Genomic DNA, 16,184 nt, shown 5'->3' with positions numbered 1-16,184 from the left:
GAGATAAAGACAACTGAGAACTAGTAGATCAAGCTCTTTATTGCCCCCTCTTCACTGGCTAAAAATAAACTTTTCTTTTATTTAACCTAAGGTGGTACATAAGCCCCAATCATCTGGTTGCTTCCTCGAGTTTCATTTCTTTGTGAAACTCCTGTGCACACGTACATACTTAAATTTTTTCTTTCGTTAATCCATCTTTTCTTAGTACTCTCTGCAGGCTGAGCCAATGAAAAAGGTTTTTCCTCCCTACATCCCCATTTCCCAGTACCCTGGCAACCACCAATCCACTTTCTGTCTCTACAGATTTGCCTATTCTGGTCTTTTCATCTAAATGGAATCATACGATGTATGGCCTTTTGTGTCTGGTTTCTTTCACTTTGCATGTTTTCAAGATTCATACATGTTGTAGCATATATGTTTATACCTGTATAATATTTCATTGCATGGATATACCATACTTTGTTTATCCATCTATCAATCAGTGGACATTTGTGTTGTTTCACTTTTTGGCTATTATGAATAATGTCGCTGTGAACATTCACGTACAAGTTTTTATGTGGACATGTTTCTAATTCTGTTGAGTATATACCTAGAAGTGGAAATGCTAGGTCATTTGGATACTCTATGTTTAACATTTTAGGAGCGACCAAACTGTTTTCCAAGTGCCTATTCAGTTTTGCTTTTCCACTAGCAGTATTTGAGGTTTTCTGATTTCTCCACATCCTTGTCAATACTTGCTATTTTTCTCCTTTTGGATTATCGCCACCTAGTATATACGAGCAGTATTTCATTGTGTCAGATAGCTTAGTGAAGGTTTCTAATGACTAACCCTTTGGGTAGTTTGCATATATTTCTGTAAGTTTCTTATATTCTTCTTAGCATTGCTTCATGATTCTTTTTTTCTTTTAGTTTTGTAGTTTACTACTACTATACCATTCATGACTTTAAGATGAACACTTCTATTTAGACTTTTTAAGCAGGTGACTAATCATATGATTCTCTATATGGTGTAATTTTAATTGCTTTACATATGGAGCTATTTATCTTTGAAAACCCAAAAATAAAGTCAACACAAGGCCACAGTGAATCCCTCTCTGGGGGCATGGGGTACTTTTTGTGTCCTGTCACACTCTATATGACAGATATGTGACCAAACCTTACTCTGTTAATAACTTTACTTTTTAATTGAACTTTTACCCGTCACGGACTGAGGGACAGGTTATATAGCTGGTTCTGAGTTAATTACAACTGCCATTATTTTTTATTTGCAGTTCCTGAGCAAGCAGTAAAACAGCAAGTTAAGTCACATTTGCAATGGGACCATGACTCAATTAGTGTTTTTGAATAATAGGCAATAGTAATTGAGGTCACGGCCATTGCAGCGGCAGAATCACGTGGCAACCTGGCTTCAGCAAAGCCTACTTGGAACACATCTCCAAGGAGCGGGGTTAAAGGAGACAGAATAAACCAGGTGAAGATCCTCTACTTCAAGTCTCTTGCAGGCTGGGAATCCTTGAGAATATCTTAAGCACTATTTCAACATCAGTTTATCAACTTTCATTTTGGAAGCTCAAAATTCAACACAAAACACATAGGCCCTACAAGGTAGTATCTTCAGTCCAGTTAACAATGGCTATGAAAAGCCAGGCCCCTGCGACTGCAAACCATAGGCAAACATTAACATGTACCTGGATAACAGGGTGTGCAGGGGGAAATGGGTAGCTCTTTCAAACTGACTTTGCAAACCCAAGCCTATAAAATCCCTTCCAGTCCAAGAGCGAATGTGCCCATTTTAAAGATAAGAAGATTGAGGCAGAGTGTTGTCATGTGACTTGGATGTGATCCCTCCAAGAGGGGTTCTGGGTGAGGCATCTGGTTCTCATTTTAGATTTTAATTGCTTATATCACCATCTTTCCAGAGCTGCAGGTACTTAGACTCTATGGGCCCTTGCCGCCAGCCTGATATTTTATACTGGTAATAGAAAATGTCTTTACAGAAGAAAGAAAAATTTGGTCCAAAGGATAAGATGTTATGAATGTTAGGAAGAAATGGGATACAAGAAAGGAGGTCCAGATTAATCCACTGAGTGCTATTAAAATGGACATCACACCATCCTTGAAAGTGAGGTTACTGGAGGAGGGGGACTAGGTTTGGAGATGGACTGGTTGGGTCTGGGAGTCACCCCCTTTTTCTTGTACCTCTACCCCCTCAAAGTTCTTGTCACCCAGAAGCCCAGTCCTTGCCCAAACTCAAGGGAATACAGTTGTTTGCATAAGCATGCTTCTGTGGGCCATTTGTGGTTACCTTTTCCTCAATTTGCAATGATTCTCTTTGGACTCACAAAGCCAATGAAAAGGCTATGTGTCTTCTCAAAATGCATGTGTTAAAATTCTAACCTCCAAAGATGATGGCACTAAGAGGTGAGGACCTTTGGGAGGTGCTTAAGTCATGAGGGTGGACCCCTTGTGTATGGGATTAGTGCCCTTATAAAAGAGGCTCCAGAGAGATCCCTAGCCACTTTCACCATGTGAGGACACAGGGAAAAGGCACTGGCTGTGAATCAGGAAGCGTGCTGTTACCAGAACCTGACCGTGCTGACACCTTGATTGTGGACTTTCCAGCCAAGTCGCCATTTGTTACCATCTCCAGCTATCTTGCCTCAATATCCACGCTTCAAATCCCACTTCATCAAGTCTTCCTTGACCTCTCTCTCTCAATTCCTATAGTATACATCTGTGTTAAGCACTGGGCAGTCTTAGTCCGTTTTGGCTTCTAAAACAAAATACCATAGGCTAGGCAACTTAAGAGAAATTTATTATTTCACAGTTCTTGAGGCTACACGTCTAAGATCAAGGTGTCCTCAGGGTTGGTTTTTGGTGAGACTTCTTTTCCTATCGTGCAGATGGCCAGCTTCCCACTGTGTGCTCACATGGCCTTTCCTCTGTGTTTGCACTTGGGGTGCAGGGAGGGAGAGAGATCTCTGGTGTCTCTTCTTACAGGGACACCAGTCCTATAGGATTAGGGCCTCACCTCTGTGACCACCTATTACCTTAATTACCTCCCCAAAGTCCCACTCTCCAAATATAGTCACATTAGGGATTTGGGCTTTAATGTGTAAATTTAGGGGGAAATAATTCTGTCAATAACAACAAATAACTCAATTTTAAGGGTCAACTAGCTCTGATCTTCACAGAACCAACATTTGCTTGTTCTAATTTTTCTAATTCTTTCTAGTTGGTCCTAAGAAGGACGGAGGTGGATCTTACCTTGGTTGTCCTTTGTGTTTTCTGGAAATACAAAATGGTGGGAGAATTTCTCTACCATCCCTGCTTTCAGGAAACACAGGGCTTAAAGTTCAACATCAACACTAAAGAAAAGGTCCCTAAATTATTTTGATTGGTTATCCTTATAATTTTTTTGAGCATACACCCCTGACATTTATTTATTCATTCACTTATAAATTATATACATATACTGTAGTCCTGCAGTATTATATTGTAAAACATACATAAAATATTTAAAAAATGAAATAAAAATAATTTTAAGTTAAAGAAAAATAACTTGAAGCAATTTGGTTTTTTAACTTTTGAAATTTTTTTTATTGAGATATAGTTATTTTACAATGTTGTGCTAATTTCTACTGCAGAGCAAAGTGAAGCAGAGTCCCCTGTGCTATACAGCAGGCTCTTATTAGTTATCTATTTTATACATATTAGTGTGCATATGCCAATCTCAATCACCCAATTCATCCACCACCACCCGCACCCCCGCCACTGTTTTCCCCCTCTGGTGTCCATACATTTGTTCTCCACATCCGTGTCTATATTTCTGCCTTGCAAACTGGTTCATCTGTACCATTCTTCTAGATTCCACATATATTCATTAATATACGATATATATTTTTCTCTTTCTGATTTACTTCACTCTGTATGACAGTCTCTAGGTCCATCCACGTCTCTACAAATGATGCAGTTTTGTTCCTTGTTATGGCTGAGTTGTATGACCTTGTATATATGTACAATTTTAAGTTAAAAATAAAGAAAAATAACTTGAAGCAATTTGAATAATTGCTCCCTACTCTTTACTTTGGAGTCCACTGTCCTACTGTCAGGATGTAATAGAGAAAAATAGCAATGAATTTAGAACCACTAATTTTAGATCCTGGTTCTTCACTTACCATTTGTATCTTCTCTGAGTTGCTGAGTTTTGGCAAAATAAAAGACCTAGGAACCCCCAAGTAGCCCCAACAGGCTAAGACTCAAATACATTTTGATGACTGCACATAGAATACAGTGCCTTCCAATAGAGGGAGGACAGGCAGGGGGAAAACAAGAGTTGGGGAATTTTATACCATAGAAAACAGCCAGGGCTTTGATTTTTATCTTTAAAGAGCCTTACTTAGCATTCAAAGCCAAATCTTGCCCTTTAGTTGTAAAAATTTCATAGTAGCTCCTGTTGTTACTAACCTTAAGCGCTGTTAGAAGAGGAGAGTTAAATTTTATTTACTTGCAAATGAATCCAGGCTCCAGTGGATTGAGGATGCAAACCCAGCTTGCAGTCCAGTCACTTAGAAGTGAATTAAAACACCATCCCTGGGGTAATAGGGTTTCACCTCCAGGAAGCTCTGGGAAAGAAAGGAAAAAATCCCAGACCTCCTGAGTGAAGCATCTATTGCTATGCTCATATGCCCAGAGCAGGTGTGAGCCTTTGGCTTTCAGCTATAGCTTCCTTTCTATCAAGTGTTGGATGCTTGTGGCTGGATCACAGGGAAGGATCACAGTTTCTTACTCCAGACACTTAAAGAATCATTTTCCAAAAAAAAAAGGTAAAATCACAAAGCTGATATAAAAATATGCTAAAAATTTTATTTAACTCAAACTGGTGAGGTGTTAAAACCAGTTCAGTGGAAAGTAGAAAAAGAACCATCCTATGAACATGGGGATGTTGAAATTAATATGCAAAAGTACCCCCAACCGAGCTTTCTCTTTAGTAGCAGGAGGTCTATGAAACCTCTGGGGATAGGACAGAGTTTGCATGTCTATCCACAAGAATTATTTTGTACTGTTCTAAGTCATATACAATTCACAGAGTTGTAAAATAGCCCTCTTGAGATCACATAACCCAGAGAAGAGTCCTCTAGAATCTAAACATTATGTAGTTTTCCACAGAAGCACAACTCGGTTCCCATTGCTTACCTCTGGGAGTCAATGTGAATGGTGCTCACTGGAGTTGTGCATCACGGGAGTGGGGATGCTGGGCCCATTTCATGGTCCCAGTCCCTGTTTTCCCCTCAACTCCTATCCTTCTTGTCAACCTCAGCTCCTGAGCAGAGCACACACACAAAGGGACTTCCCCCAAATTCCTGACCTGTGTAATATTTTTGCTTCTCTTAGCTCACTCTACCCTTGTGATACCCGGCGAGACAAAAGAAAGAAGATGATGTCTATCATGCTTTTTCTGTGTCTGTGGATGACATTTTCCTCTTTCCGAGGAGAGCAGGGTGTAAAGTGGATTCGGATTGGTTCAGATTGAGAAACCAGCTGTCATGTGCCTACAGAATTCCAGGGGCCTTGGCTAGAAACCATCTCCAGATAATGTGTGTTTTTACTACCCTATCCAGCTGAAGTGGATAGGTGGGGTGAAGAGGATACCCAGTGGAAAGAGCAGCAAAGGAAAAATTCGAGGACCAAAATGAAGGGCATCTGGGGGGGAGTCTTCCTCCTCGGGGTAAAGCTGAGGATGTTTGAAGTCATGCCAGCCAAGCTACTATGTAAACTTGGGAAAAACAATAGGCCACAAATTCAGTGCCCTCTAAACCCATCCAGGACTTCATAATTTGTATGCATGTGTTGCAGGAAGGCAGTCCCCTTCCAGGGCCCAAGAGTGGGCTCCTGTCTAACACTCAGAAATGAATTGTCCGAGAAGACACATGTGCTGACAAAGCAAGAGACTTTATTGGGAAGGGGCACCCGGGCGGAAAGCAGGAGGGTAAGAGAACCCAGGAGGACTGCTCTGCTACTTGGCTCGAAGTCTTGGGGTTTATGGTGATGGGTTTAGTTTCCGGGTTGTCTCTGGCCAATCTTTCTCACTCAGGGTCCTTCCTGGTGGCGCACGCATCACTCAGCCAGGATGGATTCCGGTAAGAAACATTCTGGGAGGATGGTAGGATATGGCCTGGCATTTCCTCTCTCCTTTTGAACTTTGCCGAATTCTTCTGGTTGGTGGTAGCTTGTTAGTTCTGCGTTCCTTACCAGGACCTCCTGTTTGTAAGATAACTCATATGCGTGGTTATTATTGGGCCCAGTCAGGGCGGGCAGTTTTGGTCAGTGGTTCCCCCAACACATGAAGTTTGATTTTCCCAGTCAAGTTAAATTTCAAAACAAAACAACAACAGGAAAGAAAGAGGAAAAGCTCTGCCTTAGCAGAAGATGCATGAGTGGGAGCTGAGTCTGTCACCACCTTGGTCAAATGACCAGGCCTAGAGGCAGTGCTGTGGGTCTTTTAGCTGAAACCCAAAAGAGATGCATTCAGTAGCTTCCATCCAATAGAATTCAAATTCAGAGCCTGGTTGAAAGGATTAAATCTTACGGTGATCAGTTTGGGGAGCATTTTATTCAGGCAGTCTCAAGTAGGACCTGTTTTTCTGGCAGTGTTTCACTCGGTTTAGTCTTCACGGATTGAACCCCTGCTGTGCTATGATGGACTTGGCACAATGCCATGGACTGGGGTTGTGCATGGCAGGAATACTCACAAAATCAATAAAATTGGACCCTTGCACTTTAGCAGCTTAAGAGTAAATAGGAAAATCTATTTTTTCTTCTCTCTCTCTTTTAAGTGTGGAGGCTCCAAAAGGGTCTTTTAAAGCCTAGATTCCAGAACTCGTACAGTATCAGCTCCATCACATTTAGTTGATTAAGAAATAATCACAAATAGGGACTTCCCTGGTGGTCCTCCAGTGGTTCAGACTACATGCTTCCACCGCAGGGGGCACGGGTTCCATCCTTGGTTGGGGAACTAAGATCCCGCATGCCATGCGGGGCAGCCAAAAAAAAAAAAAAAAGAAAAAATCACAAATAATTCGGCCTCCTGCATAAGAGGATCAGTAACTACACTGCAGAGTGGTGAGCATATACTGGGCGGGAAGGAGTTCATGGCTGTTTGCCACACATGTACACATTAGCACCAGGCATAATGATCAGCACATGGGGGGTGGGTTTCTGTTGTGACAGGATTGTTTCTCACAGTGGTCATCATTTTGACGTCACATCTCTGATAACCTGAAGTCCTTTGCCCAGCTCAGCCCCGCCCACTGGTCAGACAAATGCATTGTCGTTTGAGAAAATGCTCTAGCCTGAGTCTGGACTTGCTGGCGATTACAGCTGGCTCCAGCTCTCCTGACACGGGTGGCACTTTCTTTATCTCACACTGCTGATTTGAATTCAAACATTAGCTCTCCTTAGGGCTCATTAGAATTGGTTGGCTCTGGGCATTACCCCTTCCGCATTTTGTCTGTGTTCAAAATTTCAGCTTAAGAGGAACTCTCCAAATTGCACAGACATGATGGGGTTTCTTCTTTAACAGCCTTCTCTCACTGGTTTTGTGTTTTGCTAGGGAGAAGAAACCTAGATTCCCCTCCTTTCATGTAGTAAAGCGTAGGATTTTCCCTGTGGGTCTTAGAGCAACAGAAGCAAAATTGTAATGAGAACAAATATGTTCGGATTCATCTAAGAATTTTTTGAACTAAAACTATTCTGAGAAAAGAGATGCCAATCAACACAAAATGATTTTCTAGGAAAAAAATTATTTATATTTTTCTCCTCCTGTACTTTAGCGTTGGTGTTTGGACTATAGATTTAACTCATGCCACACGGGGCAGGACACGCTTTGACTCTGTTTAATGCAAGTCTTGTTGGGAAGAGAAAATAAAGTTGGGTACTAAAAAGGTGTCAATACCTTAATCGATGAGAAATGAATAAGTTCTTCTGGTGCAGGTACCATGTCTTATTCATCTTTATGTTTGCCAAGATGACAAGCCCAGTCAGTCACTTGTACATGGTAAATGATTGATAAAGGTTTACTGAGTTGAATTACTGCAGACAGGTGAGTCTTGGGATTTGATGTATGCTCTTAATCTTTTGAGATGATTGTCAAGGACAACCATGAGTCTTTTGGGGGAATGTGTATTCATTCTTATTTTTAACTATTCCTGAAGGTTTGCACATGGTTATTTATTCAACGTGGCGCAAAATCCAAGGACATAGTTCATTTATCTTCTGCTTTATTTAAATTAGACTTAAGGAACGCTTACTCAGCTTCCTCCATTATTGATAAATAACTAATGTATTCAGAAAAGAGACTTAGATACTGGGTCAGGGGAGGGCTAATTCAAACCAGATAGACTTCTGATATCTTAGTGGGTACGAGTACTGAAAGCACTCTGCACTAGCAAGTTAAGGTATAAGTTTTTTTGTTTTTGTTTTTGTTTTGTTTCTTTGCTTATTGTTTTTGTTTTTGTTTGCTTGTTTGTTTGGTTGGTTACGACATGGCATATGGGATCTTAGTTACCTGACCAGGGCTTGAACCCGTGCTCCCTGTAGTGGAAGCATGGAGTCTTAACCACTGAACCACCAGGAAAGTCACTGGAGTAAGTTTTAAATATAGTTCTGTCTTGCAGTAGTGAGCTGGTCAGATCAGTGATTGGTTGTTTCTGTGACTCCTATAAGAATTACTTTTTCCTCATTAAAATTATGGCCAGTAATCAACACTGCTTCCTACAAAACTGGAGACGGCACTTGCGATGGTCATGCTTGAGTTAAGTACGTAGCAATATGAAGTGGATGATGCAGTTGGAAGCTAGGGGTCACTTCTCCACTCAAGATTTATTTTCATTGTTTTTAGGTGAGAAAATAGATGTGAAGATTTTTCAAACAAATCTGGTTTCTTAGAAATACAAATAACTGCTCCCATTGGTGTGCTCCGGAAGTGCCCCGGAAGTGCCCCAATAGCTGCTTGATAGGTCATGAGCTGACATTACATTTCCAGGATGGAGTGTTGGCCTTTGTGGGAGCCTCAGAGGACAAGGACGCTGAGCTTGAATATGGCTGTGAAAGGGCTAACGGCTGAGTATCTCACCTTTGCATATGCATTTTAGGTCCTTTAATAACATGAAATGGTCTGTGTATATTAAAATTCCACATTAGACATTTGCTGGCCCAAATTAGACACCTAGGCGGGTAAGAACGAAGGGATGAAAAACACAAGTTAATGTATTTCTTTATAGTATATAAGTTGATTTGAGGCATAGAAGATGCGGCAATTTGCTTTGAAGATCATTGCTTGTGACTCTGTCCCCTGCTTTGATTGTATATGTACAAATGCATGTACAGTGTTCAAAAATGAATTTCATGTTGGTAGCTCTGTGTATTCAGGTTTCTTTTTCCAAGACCCCTTCCATTTGGAGGAAAATGGACAAGGCACAGAAAACCTTGCTGTGGAGACACAGATGAGAAAGTTAGCGTTCCTGCAGAAGGGAGAAAGGAAAGATTCTGAAATAATGAAGGCAAGGAGAAGGTGGGAGTGGGCTGCAAAGAGATGGGAAAGTATGATCTGGTGTGAGGTCAAGTTCAAGGTATGAGGCAAGGCTACTTAGGTTTTCATATAGTCCAATGACTCTCCATCCTGGGTGCGGCTAGAGGAGGACGTATTTTCTTAGGCTTTTTCTCTAGAGTTTTTGGGCAAATGCAGATCTCTGTCGTATTTGTCTCTGCACCTGGAACCTGTCCTTTGAATCTACCTGTGGGCAAGGCAGGTTGCTTGGACAAGTCTGAAATAATCCATGATCAAGGTCAATCTAAGTATTTCTGGCAGGGCAACAGGTTTATTTCATTTGTTCTTGGGTAGATGAGAGAAGAAGGAAAAAAAAATCTCATTTTAATGCAGATGCATATGTAAAAAGTTGTACTTGAAGCAGGAAATGATTCCCAAGAATAGCAAAGCCCCGTTAGACCTTTGTGCATTTCTTTTTGATTTTCTAACAATCCTGAAGTTCCTTTTAAAGAGGAGAAGGTAATTACTTAATTAATTCAGCATAATCAGAGAAAGTAACTCTAATAATAATTATAATAATACTGAACATTTAATTAGTGCTAGCATGGGCCAGGCACTGATCTAAGATGTAAGTCTTGACACCTCTACACAAACCTATAAAACTGGAAGGTATAAACAGAGACCAAAAAGACAGGTAGCTGGGCAGTTCTGTTTTTCTGCTTCCTTTTTTTTTTTTTTTTTTGAGAGGCTTTTCCAAAAATCTGAAAACTCACAGTTCCCTTAGGAGAGGTGCTGGCGAGGTCTAAAAGGCACTCCTGTTTATGAGCATTATAAAACACAGCACTGAATATATTAACTGATGTAGTGAACCTGCCAAAGTTTCACTAACGTGCCAGAACATTTACCCGCAACCCCTTAATTACTGATAACAACCCCTATGGGTTCATAAGCATCCTCAAGGCAACTTGCTCTGCCTCTTTCTTGTCCTAATTTTGTTATCTTCATTCTCTACTAAGTGAGACAGAGATTTTCTTTTTTCTTGCATTTGGAAGGGATGAAGTTTGGGTGGGGTGGGACCAGAAAGAGACAAGAAAAAGAAGGAGGAGGAGAGGACTCATCAGAGTGAGAGCACCAGAAACTTCAGGCATTTAACCTAAATAGGCAGAGTCAAGTGGTCATGAGTAAGGAGAGCCTGAGCTGCATTTGGGACGACTTTGGGGGCCCCTAAGTATGAGGCTGATTTGTGTATTCGTTTCCTATTGCTGCCGTAAAAAAGAATCACAATCTTAGTAGCTTAAAACAACACAAATTCTTTTTACAGTTCTGGAGAAGGGAAGTTTGAATTGAGTCCTATGGGATTAAAATCAAGGGGTTGGAAGAGCTGGTTACTTCTAGAGGCTCCAGGGAAGAATTCATTCATTTCCTGCCTCTTTGTTTTTCTAGATGATGTAATCATTCCAATCTCTGCTGGCATCCTCATCTCACCTTCTTCCTCTTCTACAGTCAAATCTCCCTCTGCTTCTCTCTTAATCAGGCCACATTACTTTCAGTGCTTATGTGGCTAACCCAGGGTAGTCTCTCCATCTGAAGATCCTTAATTTAATCACACATGAAAAGATTTAATCACATATGTATATGCACGGGAGTTTATAGACAAATGTGACTGAAGGAGGCAGTTAGAATTTGGGGCTTATATACCATCTTAATAGGGAATGAGGAGGGACAGGTAGGCTCTTTTGGGGGACGGGAGATAAAGGACACTGTGGGAAAATAGATGATAACTAGGACCACAGGAGAATACATGGGAGATAGGGTAGTTTTGTGGCAATGTCTTTTTGGGTGTGGTGCCAACTTCTCTCCAAGAGGGGATTAGGGTTGCTCTGGGGAGGGGATTTATGACAATTGCATGCTTTGGGGAGGCTCTGCTTTTAGGCAGATAAGGGATTTCAGGAACTCAGATGTCTTCAGCTCAAAATAATTTTTAATGCCACAGTGGCTTATATTGGACCCTTCTGTACCTGTAGGGTTTGATCTGCAGGGTTTGATCCAGCTCAAAGCTTGTCACTTTTGAGTCTTCTGCATATATATGTTCTTGTTAACACACATTTATGTTATATTGAGAGAGTAAGCACACATTTTTGGGCTAGTATTAGTAGGGCTGTCTTTTTAGAATTAAAAAAAAGGTGCATAATTGATTAGGTTACGAGGGAAGAAAATCAGGGAAGAGGACAGACTGTCCTGGGACTGAATCTATAATCCATCCTCTAAGGTTAGAGGGAGGCCCTTGGTGGAGAGAATCTATACGATGCCCGTGGGCACGATCTGCTGGATTCTGTTGCTGTCGAGGTCCTCAGGCATGAGTGAGTCTACCAATGGGTCCTACTTTACTTCTTCCTGGTCTGGGTCCTGGGTCACCTCCTAAACCTTTCCTCTTGGACTTACACATCTAATCCACTCTCCATATATACTCTATAGGAATTTGGGGGTTAAATTGTTCTACTGTTTAAAAGTGTATACCCTTAGTTACATGGTTCTCATGTACAAACCCTAATCATGTAATTACTAATCTTAGGAAAACCTTCCCACTTTCTTTGGGAATGCTACAGCTGTGAATCACCAGAAAGATGGCCAGGGAAAGGGAGGTGAGCTCAACATTCACCGGCACATCTGTTATCTCTGTCCCACAGATAAGCCAAGGCATCCTTCAGACAGGAAGCAGGATGCTGGTGGGTGGTCTTGAGGAGTGCACAGACTCTGAAGCAGGAAAATGACAGAGCAACATGGAAGGGATCCAGGTAAGGGAGTTTCTGTGATCAGGGCCACAGTGACACCAAGAAGTAAAGACTAGTTTCTTCATGCTGCCACCCTATCCCACGACTGTCACCAGCCACATTCTAAATTGCAGGCTATACTTACTGCCTCTTTTACTTTACTGTTTAGCTCTTGAAAGCTGTCTTGGGTCACCACCACTTTACTGAGACGTTCACACATCAGCTTTCACAAACGACCCTCTACGAGTCCCAGTTTCCTTAAAAGCCTATAATGCCAGTCGCTTACTCCTTTGAGATTGTCAATAGTTATGGGTTGAATTTTGTCCCCTCAAATGATATGTAAAGTCCTAACCTCTAGTATCTACCCATGTGACCTTACATAGAAATAAGGTCTTTGCAGACATAATCAAGTGAAGGTGAGATCGTTAGGTTGGACCCTAATCCAATAAGACTAATATCCTTACAAGAAAAGAAACAGAGGGACTTCCCTGGTGGCGCAATGGTTAAGAATCCACCTGCCAATGCAGGGGACATGGGCTCAACTCCTGATCCGGGAAGATCCCACATGCCATGGAGCAACTAAGCCTGTGCGCCACAGCTATTGAGCCCATGTGCCACAACTACTGAAGCCTGCACACCTAGAGCCCAAGCTGGTGCTCCAAAACAAGAGAAGCCACCTCACTGAGAAGCCCGTGCACCACAACAAAGAGTAGCCCCTGCTCTCCGCAACTAGAGAAAGCCGGTGTGTAGCAACAAAGACCCAACACAGCCAATAAATAAATAAATAAATAAACAAATAAATAAATAAATAAATTTATTTAAAAAAATAGGAAACAGAGATGTGGAGGGAGAAGATAGCTATGTGATGATGGAGGTAAGATAGGAATGAAGAATCTGCAAGCCAAAGAATACCAGGGACGGATGACAACCACGAGAAGCAACGGGAGGCAAGGAAGGAGTCTTTCCTACAGGTTTCAGAGGGAGCATGGCCCTGCCTACACCATGACCTTGAACTTCTAGCCCCCAGAACTGTGAAACAGTCAATTTCTGTTGTTTCAAGCCATCCTGTTTATGACATCCTGTTGTGGCAGCCCCAGCAAATTAATATGCTACTCTTGAAAATGTTACAATCCTGCAGAGTCCTGGTTGTCTATCCCTTTCTCTGACAGTTTCTCCTAACTCCTTTTTTGGCCCCTCTTCCTCCTCCTGGTCTGTAATGCTAGGTGTTGACCAGAACTCTGTACTCAGATTGTCAGTTCTCTGAGTATTTGATCCCCTCATTCATTTCTAAGTTTCAGCCCCTACTTCAACACAGATAGAATGAATTTCAAAATTTAACTTCTCTTGAGCGTGTCTAACATTTTTACTTTCTGCAGAATGTATTCAGCCTGGATGTCCTACCACCGTCTTGAATCCATTATGTCTAAAACTAAACCAGTTTTTGATGAGATCCACCCCAGTCCTGGCCCCATCTGTCCATAGCTCAGTGGTCCTACTGGTCTAGTTATCTATATCTGAAATCTTAGAGCCTTGAGTCTTTCTTCCCATCATCCCTAACCAATTGCCAAGTCCTACTGCTTTTACCTCTTGTCTCACATTCCTTCTAATTTCTGTCACCAGTCTGGTCATTATCTGGACCACAGCCTTAATTTCCAGCCCCGTATTATCACTCATTACTCTTTCTTGTACACCTGTTGAAGTGGGCTTCAGCAAATGCTACAACCTTGTCTTGAGAGCCCCAGAGAGCAGTGGAATTTCCAGTCACTTGCTCAGGGAGCCACCTGTGTCCAGAGACCAGGGACAGGATAGAGGCGGCAGCCAGCCAAGCATCAAAGAGCATGAGGGCTCAGAGGGAGAGAATGAAAGCCAAGGATGGGAAAGCACAACTGGCTCTGGCCACTGACTCTTTCCAACTAGACCTATGCCCTTGGATTTGGCCTGATCTATGGATTCTGAGCCTCTTTTCATCTTTTGCTTCCACGGTATCCCTACTATCCTCCTCCTGTACCCACATCTCAACCTGAGCCTTGGGAAGTAAAAACATCCTGCCAACAAAAAGACCCCTCTCTATACCAATATAGAAGATAGAGACATGATTTATTTTTGAGTATGCAAATCACATTACGTGCAGGCAGCCAATCTGCGAGAGAGGACTAAGTCTGCAGAGAATTTCACATGCTTGTATCCAGTAAAGTAGAAGAAAGAACAAGTAACACTTCTCTTATCACCTCCAGAGACAAATGAATGGACTTTGTATTAGTCTCCGGTACTCCTCAGGGGAGACTCCTGAGCTCATTTCAGAGGTATGTGTTTGCAGTTGCAAGGGTCAGAGGGCCCATGACCTTGCATTGTAAAATCAAAAGGTCAGGCCTATTATTGGAGCTATTATCTTTTCAAGAAAACATCCTAAAAAGGGGACTGGGGAGGCAGCCGCCTACTTCCCTTTTACCAAACAAAGAAAATGTTATTGTCTTGCCCTTGTAGCAGTGAATTCTTGTGTACTCGATACACTGTATTCCACAGACTTAGGAGCTGCATCATCTCCTGCCAGCACGTCTATAACTCTGACTCAGCCCACATGAGGGAGAATGCTTAAAGCTCAGGTAAGGGCACCCCATCCTCCTCCTAGGGATAACCTAGATGTCACAGAGTCACAGAGTTCTCCTACAGCCGGCTCTATATTAGATTCACCTGGGGAGTTAAAAAAAAAAAGATGGAAAAAAAAGATGGAATGCCTTGGCCCCTCTCACACATATTTGGATTAGTTCTTGAGTGGGTTGTTGACATTTTATAAAAGCTCCCTAGGGGATCCTAATGTACCGCCAGGTTGAGACCCACGTTCTGTTAGAAAGGCTTGGTGCCAGAACCTGAGCAATGCTTCCTGGTCTCCCTGTCTTTTCTTGTCTTAAATCAAAATTCTTCCTCTAAGTCCACCAGAAATTGAAATTCGGACCTGTGGCTGATGCCAGGGTCACCCTGCAGACCCCAAGCTGGTAGTCTCTGGCCAATTCCTAAAGCCTCTTCAGGGCAGGTATCAGGCAGTATCTATCATGAACTAAGGGCTTTTAATGTGCTGAAGCCATCTGGGGGTATTTTCTCCATAAAGACAATAGTAAAACGGAGCCTAGAGAACCCTCACATCTTAGAAATTAATTCCATTTTCTTTCAGTCTATAGGGGAGGGAAATTTTTTTTCCCTTCTATCTCTGAAACACATTTCTAAGCCCATGATGGAGCCTCTCCTACCTGGGGTGCCACATCAACAAACGGACACTTAGGTAGCTTTTGTGCCTCTGTAAATACTCTGTTGGACCAGAAACATGGTATAATTGAAACAGGAGGGAACGGGGCAGGACACAACCTTTGAAAGAATGACATAGCCTGAAGACATGACATAAACTGATTAGAACCAACTGGGTCCAAGATGGCGGACAAGTCGACTTCCACTAGACTTTGAGCCGCAATATACACTCATTGTAACACATCAGCAAGCTAAATGACATGCCCACAGGTGCCATGACAGTTCCAATTTTGACCATAAGGATCAAAAAGTGGGTGATGGCCCAACTCTTGGATATCCCCGCCCCTTCCCAAAATAGCTGGAGTACTCCAATCACTCATTAGCCTATAAAATTTCCCACCTGTATAAAAACTGGCACTCCCATATCCTGGTGCTTTTCTCACCTTCTGAGATGGCCCACACTCTGTCTGTGGAGTGTGTTTCTCTCTAAATAAATTCACTTTTTACTTGTCACTTTGTCTCTCACTGAATTCTTTCTGTGATGAGACATCAAGAAGCTGAGCCTCAGTAAGCCAAGACACCAGGTGAGTGATTCTAAATTAAAAGACAGTGGGTTCGAGTCCCAG

The sequence above is a fragment of the Hippopotamus amphibius genome, chromosome 11 (assembly GCF_030028045.1).
Source record: "Hippopotamus amphibius kiboko isolate mHipAmp2 chromosome 11, mHipAmp2.hap2, whole genome shotgun sequence".
NCBI classification, from domain to species: Eukaryota; Metazoa; Chordata; class Mammalia; order Artiodactyla; family Hippopotamidae; genus Hippopotamus; species Hippopotamus amphibius.
The sequence above is the reverse complement of the archived record's forward strand: the minus strand, read 5'-3'. Positions refer to the sequence as shown.